Consider the following 13,634-nt stretch of genomic DNA (forward strand, 5'->3'; position numbering starts at 1 on the left):
CCTTTTCAACCTAGACAATATATTAAAAAGCAGAGACATTACTTTGCCAACAAAGAAATCATTCTTCATACAATATTGGAAAGAGCTGTTCATTTCTGAGATCACACAAAGTATCATTCTATTCATGTTTGCCTCTGGAAGATTAAAGAGCCACAGTAGGTAAACAGCAGCTCTACAGAGGGATTCTTAAGTGATCAAAGAGGAATGACAGCCGGAGCCCAGTGACTTTCATCCCAGTGGCCTGCGGAAGCAGAAATTAACAGGGAACCTCAGTGAAGGCCGATCTGCAGACAAAATGAAATTCTGTTTAAGTCAGGTTTCTAGGTTACACAGCCCAAAAGCAACTGCCCTCAAAAATCAGGTTTGCTTTAAGAACCGGCAGATTAAATAAAGGATACAGAAGCAGAAGATTCATCTTACTGTGGCAGTCACTCTGGGGCAAAGCCAAAGGAAAGTGACTGTGTTCTACCCAGACTTGCAAATTCTGCTTCCACCTCTCCATGGTTTTACAGCGTTAACCCAAACTCGCACAGACATCTGTCCCTTCTGGCAACCTAGCCTTCCATTTCTCTAGGACATGTGTGTTCAGTTCAGTTCAGTCGCTCAGTTGTGTCCGACTCTTTGTGACTCCATGGACTGTAGCCCACCAGGCTCCCCTGTCCAGAGGACTTCCAGGCATGATTGCTCAATTCTAGCCTCATCCTCTTATCCTCATGATAGCCTGAATCAAGGATTTCAAATCAGGAAAACCTATGCTTGTTTCTGAGGCCTCAAAGCCGAGCATATCTTTTAGCTATGATCCTGAAGCTGAAGCTCCAATACTCTGGCCACCTGATGCGAAGAGCTGACTCATTGGAAAAGACCCTGATGCTGGGAAAGACTGAAGGCAAAAGAAGGGATCAGCAGAGGATAAGATGATTAGATAGCATTACCAACTCAATTGACATGAATCTAAGCAAACTCTGGGAGATAATGAAGGACAAGGAAACCTGGTGTGCTGCAGTCCATGGGGTCGCAAAGAGTCAGACACAGCTTATCAACTGAACAACAACAAAATCAGTAACCTAGCAAACCCTGAGCTTTAATACCTCAGTCCTGGCCTCTCTGAGCTTTAACTAGAGCTTTGCAGCCCACAGCACTGCAAAGGGGCAAGTCAGGAATTCTAAGACCCCACATTGAGCCATCTATCTCAAGGCTAGAGCTCTGGGTCATGTCAGACCTTGCAGAAGGATCTCTTCACCCTGTTCTCACTATTTTCCAGTGAGTATTTCTTTACTCAAATACATAGGTCAGAGAATCCCTGTTCCCTTTGTGGCGGTGGGGGTGAAACACTGAAATAATAGTTTTTTTTGCAAAGATTCTGACCTAGCAGGTAACATATTATAATTGCATGTAGGTATTCACATACACAGGTCAACACACATGTACACATATGTATATCTCTGTGTGTATATATATATGGGTATGTGTAAATGCATAGAGAAAGTAAGTTTAAAGAAGAAGAATAGTGTTCCCAATACTCTGGGTCTTGGTTTATCTCATCTATAAAATGGACATAAGACAGCATATCCTGGAGGTTGTTTTGAGAATTTATTGAGATGTCTGGTAACAAGGGGCCTGGCATATATTGGCTGCAGAGCAAATAAGATCATATTAATATTGTTAAAATATATGTAGCCACCTCTCCTTTCAAATCTTGTGTAAGGGGAAGGAATTTTTTGCTGTTCTGAGAGCGCTGGACAAAGAAAGCCTGCATGGCCAATCTCTGACTACCTTTGCAGAATCATCTACTTAAACTGTAAGAGGTTTGTCTACTTTATCTCAGTGACAACAAGACCTAATGTTCTATAGAAAAAAGATCTTCATGACCCAGAAAATCACGATGATGTGGTCTCTCACCTAGAGCCAGACATCCTAAAAGGCGAAATCAAGTCGGTCTTAGGAAGCATGACTATGAACAAAGCTAGTGAAGGTGATGGAATTCCAGTTGAGCTATTTCAAATACTAAAACATGATGCTGTGAAAGTGCTACACTCAATATGACAGCAAATTTAGAAAATCCAGCAGTGGCCACAGGACAGGAAAAGGTCAATTTGCATTCTAGTCCCAAAGAAAGGCAGTGCCAAAGAATGTTCAAACTACTGCACAATTGCACTCATCTCACACGCTAGCAAAGTAATGCTCAAAATTCCCCAAGCCAGGCTTAACAGTACATGAACCGTGAACTTCCAGATGTTCAAACCGGATTTAGAAAAGGCAGAGAAACCAGAGATCAAATTGCCAACATCCACTGGATCATCAAAAAAGCAAGAGAGTTGCAGAAAAACATCTACTTCTGCTTTATTGACAATGCTAAAGCCTTTGATTGTGTGGATCACCACAAACTGTAGACAATTCTTAAAGAGATGGGAATACCAAACCACCTGACCTGCCTCCTGAGGAATTTGTATGCAGGTCAAGAAGCAACAGTTAAAACTGGACATGGAATAACAGACTGGATCCAAATTGGGAAAGGAGAACATCAAGATTGTATATTGTCACCCTGCTTATTTAACGTATCTGCAGAGTACATCATGCAAAATGCCGGGCTGGATGAAGCACAAGCTGGAATCAAGATTGCTGGGAGAAATATCAATAATCTCAGATATGCAGATGACACCACCTTTATGGAAGAAAGCAAAGAAGAACTCAAGAGCCTCTTGATGAAAGTGAAAGGGGAGAGTGAAAAAGTTGGCTTAAAACTCAACTTTCAGAAAACTAAAATCATGGCATCTGGTCTCATCACTTCATGGCAAATAGATAGGGAAACAATGGAAACAGTGAGAATTTTCATGGGCTCCAAAATCATTACAGATGGTGACTGTAGCCATGAAATTAAAAGACACTTGGCTGCTTGGAAGAAAAGCTATGACCAACCTAGACAGCATATTAAAAAGAAAAGACATTACTTTGCCAACAAAGGTCTGTCTAGTCAAGGCTATTGTTTTCCCAGTGGTCATGTATGGATGTGAGAGTTGGACTATAAAGAAGGCTGAGCGCCGAAGAATTGATGCTTTTGAACTGTGGTGTTGGAGAAGACTCTTGAGAGTTCCTTGGACTGCAAGGAGATCCAACCAGTCCATCCTAAAGGAAATCAGTCCTGAATATTCATCAGAAGGACTAATGCTAAAGCTAAAACTCCTATACTTTGGCCACCTGGATGCGAAGAACTGACTCATTTGAAAAGACCCTGATGCTGGGAATGATTGAAGGTGGGAAGAGAAGGGGACGACAGAGGATGAGATGATTGGATGCCATCACTGACTCAATGGCCATGAGTTTGAGTAAGCTCTGGGACTTGGTGATGGACAGGGAGGCCTGGCGTGCTGCAGTCCATGGGGTCGCAAAGAGTCGGACACGACTGAGTGACTGGACTGAACTGAGCTGGATGCTCTATGGCCCTCAAGATGTCTCTGGCACTGTTCTTGGGATGTTATATCAGCTAGTTTAATCTTCACTTGAATCCTGTGAAGACATTTTATTTTTACCCTAATTTGAGGAAATAAGGAAACGAGGGCCCAGAGGGGTTAAGTAAACTGTCAACATACAGCTGGACTGGGACAGAGTAGAAATTGGATCCTTACAGACAGGCTTGTCTGTGCTAGAAATTGTATGTGATAGAAAATACTCTGCCCTGAAGAAACACTTGTTCCACATGTACAAAGAGGCACATGCAGTTACGTTCACTGCAGTACTGATAAGTGAAGTCTTGGAAATCATCAGAGTGCCTATCAACAGGAAACTGAAGACGTTTGTCATGGCACGTTCATGCTGTGGAATACCATGCTGAACTTTCTGGTTTATTTTGGTTTGGGTTTTACTGTGAACGTCATGGAACAATGTTCCAAAGATATTAGGTGAAAACATATGTTGCAAAGCAGGTACAGAATGACATCATTTATTTAAGATGTGAAAAGCTCCACATTTTCAATAGATAGTTAACTCTGTAACTATAGACGTATAAAATGCAAGAGTATTTTAAAGATCTGAAAATGGGGGCCAAGTTACAACAAGTTTTGGTGTTTCTGCATGTTTAAATTTTTTGACAATGGAAATTCCTCAGTCTCTTATCTGTGTGTATTTATGTATTTACTTATTATTGAAGTATGAAAAAGTGTAAACAAATTATTGAAGTATAGTTGATGTACAGCATTATATAAATTACAGATGTACAATATAGATATACAATCTATTGCTATACAAATATACAAATGATTTCACAATTTTTTAGCCTATACTATGTTTATCATTATTACTAAATACTGGCTTTATTCTCTGTGCTGTGCAATAGATCCTCATAGCTTATTTTTCATATAATGGTTTGTACTTCTTACTCCCCTACCCCTATCTTGCCCTCCCGTTCCCTCTCCCACTGGTAACCGCTGGTTTGTTCATTTTATCTGTGAATCTGCTTCTTTTTTGTCACATTCACTAATTTGTTGTAATTTTTAGGTTTCACATGTAAGTTATCTGTGTATTTAAATGAAATATATATATATATATTTTAGTTAATAATATGAAATAAGCATTTCTCCTCACTTCTTCTTACATCCTTCAGTTTGTCCATCTTGGAAAAATGGGTTCCCCTGTGATATTCTTCTGTCTGTCATCCCTGGAATGCTGGTTACCTGTTTCTACAGTAATCACCCTTGGGAAATGGATCCCCGATTCCAAGCCTTCCTAGCCTCCCATATTTCATTTCATATTTTTGTGGACTTTAACATTCTAACTTGTCTTTCTTCCTGGGCTACAGCCAAGAATCTCTGTAGGAAAAGGTGTAGATTTGAGAGAGAGGTGAGTATCTCTGATACAAACCAGTTGAAAACTTGATTTAAAAAAGTAACTTAGGATCCATGCATCTATGGCCACCTAGTCTGTAACAAAAGAAGCAGGAATATACAATGGAGCAAAGACAGTTTCTTCAATAAATAGTGCTGGGAAAACTGGACAGCTACATGTAAAAGAATGAAATTGGAACACTCCCTAATACCATACACCAAAATAAACTCAAAATGGATTAAAGACCTAGATGTAAGGCTGGATGCTATAACACTCTTAGAGGAAACCAAAGGCAGAACACTCTTTGATATAAATCACAGCAAGATTTTTTTCATTCCACTTCCTAAAGTAATGAAAGTAAAAACAAAAATAAACAAATGGGATTTAATTAAACTGACTTTTGCATGGCAAAGGAAACCAAAATAAAATGAAAAGACAACCCTCAAAATAGGAGAAAATATTTGCAAATGAAGCAACTGACAAAGGATTAGTCTCCAAAATGTACACACAGCTCATGCATTGTAATATTTAAAAATATTTAAAAATGGGCAGAAGATCTGAATAGACATTTCTCCAAAGACATACAGATGGCCAAAAAAAAAAAAAAAAAAAAACACACATGAAGAGATGCTCAATTTTATGAATTATTAGAGGAGTGCAAATCAAAAGTACAGTAAGGTACCACCACAAGTGGTCAGAATGGCTATCATCAAAAAAATAAATGCTAGAGAGACTGAGAAAAAGCAACCCCCCTACACTGTTGGTGGGAATATAATTTGGTATAGCCACTATGGAGAATAGTATAGAGGTTCCTTAAAAGCTAAAAATAGAGCTATCATATGATCCAGCAATCCCACTTCTGGCATATATCTGGGGAAAAAAAAAAAACAAAACATAAGTTGAAAGGATGCATGTGCCCCGGTATTCTTTGCAGCACTATTTACAATAACCAGAACATGGGAACAACCTAAATGTCCATCAACAGAAACAGGATAAAGAAGAAGCAGTACATCTATACAGTGAAATATTACTCAGCAGCAAAAAGGAAGAAACTGCCATTTACAGTGACCTGAATGGACCCAGAGACTGTCAGAGTGAAGTCTGTAAGAGAAAGACAAATATACGATATCACTTATATGCAGAATATAGAAAAACGGTACAAACGAACTTAGAAGCAACCCTGAATATTCATTAGAAGGACTGAGGATAAGGATGAAGCTCCAATACTTTGGGCACCTGATTTGAAGAGCTGACTCACTGGAAAAGACCCTGATGCCGGGAAAGACTAAGGGCAGAAGGAGAAGGGGGCAACAGAAGATGAGGTGGTTAGTTAGCATCACCGACTCAATGGACATGAGTTTGAGCAAACTCCAGGAGATAGTGAAGGACAGGGAAGCCTGACATGCTGCATTCCATGGGGTCGCAAAGAGTTGGACACAACTGAGCGACTGAACAACAACAAAGAAAAATGGTAGAAATGAACTTAGAGTCACAGACATAGAAAACAAGCTTATGGTTATTAAGTGGGGAAGAGAGTTGAGGGAGGGATAAATTAAGAGTTTGAATTAGCTGGTATTAAATTTTAAAAAATGAGGCATGGAACCCAGTGGCTTTCCCATCTAATTGTATGAATTTCTGATGTCTGCTCTCATTTGGTTGGGGAGTGGGAACATCAGTGGATATTTTTACTGGGCTTCATTTGCTTGATTTAAGTACACATGAATGTCTGACGCCCATGAGTGGCAGCTTGCAGGCTGTCTGTCCCTTCCATCCATTCTGGAGTCCCTTGAGATGGCATTTAAGCTGTCCTCAGCTAACTCTGTCCCTTGATGGGACCCCTGAAGGGTTTCCTAACCCTATGTCTCTTTCCTATCACCTCCCTATTTCCTGTGCAGGGGAACTTTGCCTGTTTTGATTGTCCTTTTCCTCTGCAGTTAAACTGCTTGGGCTAAAGTTGTGTCAGCTATGGCGATCTTTTTCTTAGTCCCTTTTCATTTCAACATCTGGCTTTTCAATTCACCTTTTCCCTTTTTTTCATTTGTTGTCTAAACATTTGTTGTTCAGTTGCTATGTGGTGTCTTTACTCTTTACAACCCCATGGACTGTAGCACACCAGGCTTCTCTGTCCTCCAGTATCTCCCGGAGTTTGCTCAAGTTCATGTTCATTGAGTTGGTGATGCTATCTAACCATCTCATCCTCTGCTGACCCCTTCTCATTTCGCCTTCAATCTTTCCCAGCAACAGGGTCTTTTCCAGTGAGGCAGCTCTTCACTTCAGGTAGCCAAAGTACTGGAGCTTGAGCTTGAGCTTCAGCATCTGTCCTTCCAAATATTCTGTCCTGAATCAGTCTGGAATATTCAGGGTTGATTTCCTTTTAGGATTGACTGATTTGATCTCCTTGCAATCTAAGGGACTCTCAAGAGTCTTCTCCAACCCCATGATTCAAAAGCATCAATTCTTCAGTGCTTAGCCTCCTTTATGATCAGCTCTGCCTGGGGGTATGGCTCAGTGGTAGAGTGCATGCTTGGCATGCATGAGACCCTGGGTTCAATCCCCAGTACCCCCATATTCATATTTTGGGCCTCCCTGGTGGCTCAGGTGGCAAAGAATCTGCCTACAGTGCAGGAGACCTGGGTTTGCTCCCTGGATTGGGAAGATCCCTTGGAGAAGGGAATGGCAACCCACTCCAGTATTCTTGCCTGGAGAATTCCATGGGCAGAGGATCCTGGCAGGCTACTTTGTCCATGGGGTTGCAAGCAGTCGGATATGACTGAGCAACTAAGCACAAGCACTCACATCTGAACGTGAATACTGGAAAAGCCATAGTTTTGCCAGCAAAGGTCTGTATAGTCAAAGTGATGTCTCTGCTTTTTAATACGCTGTCTGGATTTGTCATAGCTTTCCTTCCAAGGAACAAGCATCTTTTAATTTCATGTCTACAGTCACTGTACACAGTGATTTTGGAGCCTAAGAAAATAAAATCTGTCACTTCTTCCACATTTTCCCCTTCAATTGCCATGAAGTGATGGGACCAGATGCCATGATGTTAGTTTTTTGACTGTAGAGTTTCAAATCAGCTTTTTTGCTCTCCTCTTTTATCTTCATCAAGAGGCTCTTTAGTTCTTCTTTACCTTCTGCCATTTGAGTGGATCGTCTGCATATCTGAGGTTGTTGATATTTCTCCCAGCAATTTTGATCCCAGCTTGTGATTCATCCAGAACACCATTTCACATGATGTACTCTGCATATAAGTTGAATAAGCAGGGTGACAATATATAGCCTTGTCATATTCCTTTCCCAATTTTGAACCAGTCAGTTGTTCCATATTCCGTTCTAACTGTTGCTTCTTGACTTGCATACAGGTTTCTCAGGGTACAGGTAAGGTGATATGATATTCCCATCTCTTTAAGAATTTTCCACAGTGTTGTGATCCATACAGTCAAAGGATTTAGCATAGTCAATGAAGCAGAAGTAGATGTTTTTCTGGAGCTCCCTTGCTTTCTCCAAGATCTAACTAATGTTGGCAACATCTAAATACTAACGTGGACCAAAAAAGTTACTCAATAATCAAAGAAAAGGAAAATTTTATTTGAACCAACCTGAGGATTATAACCTGGGAGACAGTCTTTCAGAAAGCTCTGAGGAATGTTCTGAAGTAAGGGAACAGGTGGTCAGGATATATATATGTATATATGCTAAAGGAGCAGAGGGCAGCAAAGGGTGCAATGGCTGGATGGCACCACTGACTCAATGGGCCTGAGTTTGAGCAACCTCCAGGAGACAGTGAAGGACAGGGGAGCCTGGCATGTTGCAGTCCATGGGGTTGCATGAGAGGCAGCTGGTGGGAAAAGTGGGGAAAACATATTTATTTTTCAAAGCTTCAAATGATGAACATGCTACATGTTTTTAAGTTGGGCATTAGAAAAGAACACTTATTTGTGCTTCTTGGAAAGAAGACAGTAACTGATGCTGACAGTGCCCAGCCCAGAACTCACCTGCAAACAGTTCCCTTGGTGCTGATAGACTCTGCTTCTCTGCCTAGGGACGTTCCCTGGACCAGGGGGAACCTGTGTGCAGGGCTGCAAGGAAATTAACCGCCTGGGATCCGCGTTCAACAGAAGAGGGGCAGGAGTTTGTAGATAAATACCTCAACTTTGTCTTCTCTCAGCAGGACAGTTCTGGGGTATGTTCTGTGTAGTTTCTCAGAGGCCCCCAGGAGGATTACACCCCAATACCCACAGCAGTTTGTGCATGCTCAGTCGCTTCAGTCATGTCTGACTCTGTGCAACCCTCTGGGCTGTAGCCCACCAGGCTCCTCTGTCCATGGGATTCTCCAGGCAAGAACACTGGAGTGGGTTGCCATTTCCTCCTCCAGGGGATCTTCCCGACCCAGGGATCAAACCCACATCTCTTACTTCTCCTGCACTGGCAGGCAGGTTCTTTACTGTTAGTGCCGCCTGGGAAGCCCCCACCCACAGCAGTAATGTGCTCATAAATGCGCATATATATTAGTTTCTTTTCCCCTCCTCTGTCTTACCCATTCCCTCACCATCTTTCCTGGGATCACCTCTCAAATTAATAACCTCTATCCAAATCTTCATTTTAGGGTCTGCTTTCATGGGAGCCCAAAGACAGAAAGCATATACAGAAATCTGGAATTTTATTTCACAAGTATTACATTGTAGTCCCACAGACCTCCTGCAGCTGATTAATAGAATCAGCATTAGATTTATCAGCAGTTGGAAAAATTCTTACATCCTTTCACAGACCAGGAAAAAGTAGTGGATTGGCTAGCTCGGAATGGCCTGCACTTGACAGTAGTACGGAAAGATGGTAAGACCTCTCTCCAAAGAGAGGGAGGTGGTTTAAAGAAATGCCCTTAGGTAGTAGACCCTGGAGGGCCAGGCCAGGGCAGAAGGAGAAAAGGCCTTTTGCTAATCCTTAAGGATGAATCCAGCTCAACTAATGTCTTGTAGTTTATGGGCAATTGCTTAACATCTTTGGAAGATATGGACAAAAACATTCAGCAGGCATTAAAAGAAAAAGAAGGTTGCTTTTTTGCAAATCTGTGGCAGAAAGCAGCAGAGGAGGGAGCAATAGAAAGAGATAAGACAAACCAGGTCATGTGGGAGCACCCTGGATAAGCTACTGAGAGTCACTGTGGGATCGCACTCTGCCTGAGAAGGCAGCCTGCAGATCCTTGCTGTTCAGTGTAACCAAGAGAGGAGGCTCCTCTGGAATCAGAAGGCCGTTGGAGGAAGACCTAGGAGTCATTGTTTTGCCACCAGAACTGTGAAGACGAACATAAGGACATCAGCTCTAGATGCCAGGCGATCCACTCAGGATCTGAAGGCATTGGAGACAAGATGGGGCAGATCTGGAAAAGAGCCCAGAACCTGGGTGGCCAGAACCGGAGCTACACATGCAAGGGAGCCAGAAGCCCCAGCGTAGGCTCTGAGACCAGGGGCTTGGAAGTCTAGAAGGACCATCATCCAGTCCTGAAAGGAGAAAGCCTCAAGACTGAGTGCAGTAGTCCGGGCCAAATGATTTTTTTTTTAAACTGTCATTTAGGGAAGACTGCTATGTGGAAAAATAAATGCTGCCCTGGGTGATTCAGAGGGCTTCCCAGGGAGCCCAGCGGTAAAGAATCCACCTGCCAATGCAGGAGACACAAGAGACACGGGTTCAGTCCCTGAGTCAGGCAGATCTCCTGGAGGAGGAAGCGGCAACCCCCTCTAGTATTCTTGCCTGGAGAATCCCATGGACAGAGGAGCCCAGCAGGCTAGAGTCTATGGTGTCACAAAGAGTCGGACATGACTTAGCAACTGAACAACAACAACACGGGTGATTCAGAAGCTAAAATCTTCTAAATCAGCATGAAAAATACCAGGTGGGGCCAGTACACAGCCACCTGCTCAATTTCAAGTAAGATGCTAAAATTAATACCTGTTGTTCTTTATTTCCTCATTTATTTCCCAAATGTGCCAAGTTATCTTTGATTGTCCCTCCATCTTTCTGCCTCCATCGGGCTGAGCAATAGCAATTACATCAACAGGCATCCAGGCTCCCGGGCTTCCCTCTGGGTTCAGCCAATAGGAGCCAACAGGCAGGAGATCAGAGGGAGGAGCTGGGAGGAAGGCTGGGATGTGGGTTCCCCAGCTCTCTCTCTGTAAGGTCACCCAGAGGTCACCCAGGCTGACTATGCACCTCACCGAACATCACTGTATCTTTGAAGGGGACCTGCTGGACAGGACTCATCCTTCCAGGTTTGAATCATCTCTCTGCCCTTGTCTGATCAGGCCTGGGAGGAAACCGCTGTTGCTGCCAGTTCCTGGGTTTTCCTGCTGGGACTATGGTTCTCATGCATCCCTCACTCCTATATATTTGGTCCTTTTGAAAACAAGACCTCTTTGAAAGTGAAAGTGTTAGTCTCTTAGTTGTGTCTGACTCTTTGTGATCCCATGGACTGTACCCCACCAGGCTCCTCTGTCCATGGAATTCTCCAGGCAAGAATACTGGAGTCGGTAGCCATTCCCTTCTCCAGGGAATCTTCCCGACCCAGGGATCAAACCTGGGTCTCCTGCACCGCAGGCAGATTCTTTACTGTCTGAGCCACACCTTTGTTCTCTTTGGATAACCCTAATTTAACAGACCGTCTGCGTCCCCTTGGGGTCCTAGCTGCTACAGTAGTGGTGTCTGGTGGGGAGAGGATGAACTGGTGAGGATGGCCACAGCAGCATGATCAGGGTAGAGAGAAGTGTTGCCTTGGCCACAGGCCCCTGTGAGACCTCAGGAAGAGTTGCAGGTAACTCCATGTCGGGTCCAAAGTTACTGTGACACGACCCTCAGCAGCAGGGTCCTGTCTGAAAAGGGTTTTCCCTCCAGCTGAGTGGATGTGGGAGTGCCGAGCGCAACACCAAATCCATGGAGGATCAGGGCACTCTAGCTTCCAGGCATGGAGCCTCCACTAACACTGAAGACGGAAAAGTAAATGCCGATCACTTGCTACCCTGTAGTTGCTGTAGACAAAAGTTCATTTTTCTAAAACTTTGCTGCCAGTTTCTAACAAGCACACAGAAAATATAGCTGACCTCCAAACCCAAAGTTCACTGCCATGCCATTTTTTTAAATCTTGTCTAGGATGGTTTTCCATTTCTATTATACCTCTTTTGGAGCTCTGTGAGAGAATGAAGTCTTCTCAGTGGCTAGAAATAATTTTGTAGTAATAATATCAGCAAACTTCTAAGTGCTTCAATTTGTGCTTGCCATATATAAAGCTCTTCATTTGCAGCTCTCTTATTTAATCTTCATAGCAACCCTGTAAGTACTATAACCAAACCCATTGTCCAGATTAGAGAACCGAGGTACAGAGAATTGAAATAACTTCCGTGTAGGTAGGGAGCTGGGATATGAAGGGTGGAGTCCTAGATTCCAAGCTACACAGAGGAGTCATCTGCTCTCTATACACCCAACCACCTCATTGAGATTAGAGGACTATGCCTGGAAGTACAATGATGATAGAAGAAATTCTTGGAAAGTTTTGAAAATAAATAAGGGAGAATATGTTTAAAGTGCACACACAAAACCAATTCTAATCTAGTTTAAGGGCTGGTTCAAAACCTTTCAGAAGGGCCCTTATCACGTGCTTCCTGGCTGCAGTTCCTGAACTAGAACAGGTGCCCCAGAAGAAGAAAAGCCCACTGAAGCAGATGCCTCCAGAACTTACGGCTTCTGTTTTCAGTATATTTGAATGTCATTTCACTGATTTTGTCCTGAACAAGATATATTTACCTTGGAGTCTAGTACATAATATGAACTACTAAAGAGTAATTAAAATCTGTTGTGATTGATATAAACAAATATTGAATCATGTTGTACATAGGAAACTAATCTGTCAACTACACTTCAATGAAAAGAAACCAATTGTGCCATTTAAGTGAGCAAAACCATCAAGAAAACATGTGAAAATACTTAAGGCTGGCAGGGCCAAAAGTATGCTGTGAGGCCTAGGGAACAGAGTCAAAACTTAGTTACACTGGTTCTTCTCCAATTCTCCTTTTTGGAATTTGACAGAAAATAGTAATAGAAATATGAAATTAATAATAGATAATTTTATATGTAAAAATCTAAATTTACCTCAAATAATTATTTTTATGTATCAATAATTATTTTTTAATACAAATCAGATACTTTATTAAATAGCAATTCAATCATTAAATGTCCACCTATTATAGTAGTAGCAATAATACCACCTATCATTTTAACTCAAATCATTATTATTAGGGGTAAATCATACCTACAGGGCAACAATACTGTTTTCTCAGAATTAAGCATAAAATTGGAAATATTCCTTTCTCCAACTGTGGCAGAAGAGAAAAAGGAGAGTGACATGCTGTCAAGAGTCTGGTATCCTATTTCTGAAACAGAACCTTCTCTGCTTTTATTCTTGGATATCCTAGATTCCATTAACCCCCTAACCACCCTCCATCTTCCCTTATGCATTACGCATTGCCCCCCTGCCAAAGGGAGCAATGAATTATTTGGTGAAGATTTAAAGATTGCATTTTTTCTGTCTCAGTTCATATTAAATAATGAACCGAGAAATTGTACAGTAAGTGATTTATAAAGAAAGAACTAGATCGAATTTAATAATCTGTCCATGACCAGAAAAAAAGAACGAGAGATAGTAATAGTGTATTTGACCATAAAATTTAATCAGAATATTAACATGCAGAAAATATAGATAGCATCTAGACCAATAAGAAAAGCCATATAGGTTTGCCTGATAATTTATTGGTACATAGGAGCAACCAATA

The 13,634-nt window shown here is 41.9% G+C and overlaps 1 non-coding gene across 1 annotated transcript; it reads left to right on the forward strand.

Moving 5' to 3' along the window:
• The first annotated feature begins 7,312 nt into the window (after nucleotides 1-7,312).
• On the forward strand, nucleotides 7,313-7,384 carry TRNAA-GGC (transfer RNA alanine (anticodon GGC)). Its single transcript has one exon. It is a non-coding gene; the product is annotated as a tRNA-Ala (tRNA).
• Nucleotides 7,385-13,634: the final 6,250 nt, after the last annotated feature.

This window comes from Ovis aries, chromosome 16, assembly GCF_016772045.2.
Source record: "Ovis aries strain OAR_USU_Benz2616 breed Rambouillet chromosome 16, ARS-UI_Ramb_v3.0, whole genome shotgun sequence".
NCBI classification, from domain to species: domain Eukaryota; kingdom Metazoa; phylum Chordata; class Mammalia; order Artiodactyla; family Bovidae; genus Ovis; species Ovis aries.